The sequence below is a fragment of the Sinocyclocheilus grahami genome, unplaced genomic scaffold, assembly GCF_001515645.1.
Source record: "Sinocyclocheilus grahami isolate Dianchi unplaced genomic scaffold, SAMN03320097.WGS_v1.1 scaffold63.1, whole genome shotgun sequence".
In the NCBI taxonomy this organism is placed as follows: Eukaryota; Metazoa; Chordata; class Actinopteri; order Cypriniformes; family Cyprinidae; genus Sinocyclocheilus; species Sinocyclocheilus grahami.
In genome coordinates, this window is record NW_015505242.1 from 1567888 (window position 1) to 1571054 (window position 3167).

The following is a 3167-nucleotide window of genomic DNA, read 5'->3' on the forward strand; positions in this document are numbered from 1 at the left end:
GCATGACGAAGCGGATATCGTCCTCTTTTGGAAGACCAAACAAAGTAGTTTCACTTTCACAACGAAACACACAGCGCCTTCACGACATGGCGGCGGCGACAACAGCAATACTACAGCGAGAATAAAAGTTACGCCTTCTTTCTTTGCGTGAACATTTGGGCGGCGTTATGCAAATCTTCCCACATAGTGACGTAGACATGTGGGGGCGTGTTAGAACGAGCCGTTTTAGGTAGGTGTGGTTGACTCTTAACTTTTATAAAGAATATCTCTTTGGATTTGAGACTTTAGTCTTTGCAACTTCACAGATCTTCTTTATGCACCAAGTGCTTGTAACACTCCAAAGAGAAAGGAAAAATTGAAATCGCATCATATGACCCCTTTAATGTCCGGTTCTTCTATTAGTAGTAACTTAGTAGTAGTGGTAGTAGTAGTAGTAGTAGTAGTACGCTAACCATCCATAAAACACAATCCAGATGGAGGGACTACAAGGAAAGAATGCAAAACACGTGACAAGATAATACAGATATAAAAGAGAAAAAAAACCTTTTCATTGGGCTGGATCAGGTGAGTTGTGCAACTTTTGGAGTTTTGTATGAAGATGTATGCGGAGGATATTTCCTGTCTCGTTATGAAACCATTGAATGGGCAACACAATGTACCAACAAGCTCTCAAGAGATCGAATTTAATTTAAACCTGAAGGGCTTCACACACACATACAGGAAGTTCAAACCTCTGTCTTTCTTCCCTTCCTCCAGTATTTTCGTCTCTCAGTTTCCATCTGGCTGTTAAATGCAGCGGTCCTGCAGTTCCTGTAGCAGCCATGAGAGGTCGCGCTCTATCGCACAAATTCACTCAACAAAGCTCGACTATCCACCTAGAGAAGACGGGGCTAGTTGTCACAAGAGTGACAGCTATAAGTGATTAGGCTATATGTTATAACATAAGTATAACAAGAGTATGACTATAAGGTTTTGATCTAAAAGTCCGCTTATTCGCTGATTTTGTATGTTGGTTGCAAACATCTAATAGAAATAATAATAATCTCTAAAATGACAACATGAATAGGCTACTCCAAAAGGTAAAGAAATGAACACAACACCCCACTGGATAAATTCAGGCAAATGACTACTATTTAACATCATTTTTTATTTGTTTTTACAATGTGTTTGGCTAATTTAGTACTATTTGTTCATATTTACATTTTGCTGAATAGCCTATAAACTATTTGTTGTTAAACCTAGTGTGAAAATGTGCCTTTAGCACAGCATGTTGACGCAAAATGTCAATATGTTAATATGTTTTTAGTTAACTGTACCTGTTTTAGAATAGAAACAGAAATAGAAATATTCAATTGCTTTTTAAGTCTAGCCTCAGACTTCTCTGCAGACATTATAGCGTCCTACACCTTCTCCCTAAAGCTGATTTCAGCAAGTTTGTGAAATGTGTGTTGGTTTCCGTCACAGGAGTCTGGAAACCACAAGAGAGTTTTGACGGAGTGACTCAAGGCCATGAAATAAAAAGCTGAAAGCTCAGATGGTCTCTCTCAGTATGTATTTTCCAAGGCTTAACTCACTCTGATGTGGTCTTGTTAACGTTTCTGCAGCACCAGCAAGGTTTTATATGGGTTTATGATATTAATGAACGTCAAAGCACAAGGTCATAAGACCGCCGTTAGGTAAAGTAGAAACTATTAAGTGCTTACTGACATCGGTAAAGCTCTGACAGATATAAAATGGTAAAGGCCTGTATAAACATACGTACAAGCCAAAAACGTCACACAAGCCAGAACTCACTCATAAAGTGTGCGCAATACCATGATGGAGATCCATTACTCACTGCTGAATTAAAGCAATCTGCGATGGTGCACATGCTCATTTCTTTTTACATATGAGTATATTCAATTCAAGGAGAGTCAGTTCCAGTCTGTTCATAGGTCAGGATCCCTGGAGAACTGAGCACAAAGATCAAAAAGGAATCTGCCGTCTGTCTCCAGTGTTCAGGCATCTCATCCGATAACCTGACGATTTAAGAATGCATGAGGACGTTCCATTAAACCATTCATCTGTCATCACCCACTCCACCCACTATAGGATACTTTTAGCCTGAATAACTACAGTATCTCCAGGCTAACACCCTGAGATCTTCTCTTAGCTTCTTCTAACACCCTCCCCACTTAAAAATGATTTGTTAGAAGTGAAAAGAAAACTTGAGTCACACTTCTCAGAAGATGTGCACAGTCTACCCCTTACTGGAAATCCTATCAGCGTAACATCAGAGTGATTAGTAAGAATTATTCCAAGGCTAATTATTCCCAGAACTCTCTAACAAATGTCTTTCAACCACGCAAAACACTTAAGCAATGCCCTAGCAACCACTCAGAGCACCCTAGCAACGTTCTATATACTGTATCTATCTATCTATCTATCTATATATATATACAGTATATACACTTAGCAGAGCGCACTGACATGTTTTAACAGTCTGAACTTGGAAGAAAGCTTACCCAGGTAACAAATGTAGGCTATAAAAACATTTCTTACAACTAAGTTTATTTTCACCCAAAATCTAATGTTATTTGAATGTTTTTTTTTTTTTTATAATCTAAGAACATTACAATGTCCAGTTTTCTTGTTGTGATTGTGATCATGTCATAAAGGGTTAGAAGAAGGTTTCTTACCGCATTCTACTAACTTTAACCAAAATATATTGTTATTTGAACATTTATTTTTAATATTCTAAAATGTTCAAATGTCCAGTTTTCTTGTTATTAAATTTGCTGTTATGAATGTTCAACAAGTACAAATATCATCGAAAGGACGTTTTGAGATTGTTGTTCTAAGAACGATTTCTCTCAGCATTATCAGAACGTTTAAAAAATATTCATAAAGTTATAAGAACATTCCATAAACATTATTTTAAGAATGTTTTGTCCTAACATTTTTTTATTTATTAACTTTTTTTAAAGTTTGTGAAGGTTGTGAGAAGTTCCCTGTTAGCTGGGTAAAAGGAAGGTTCAAACAAGTTAAGCTGTATCTGTGGGTCAAAGCATTAAATCAGAAGTGAACAGCTCATATTAATTATTTTATGCATTAAATTGAATAAAAGTGACAGTAAAAATTGTAAATATATAAAATACAAAATAAAAAAAGTAAAGGGCAAAATGGTA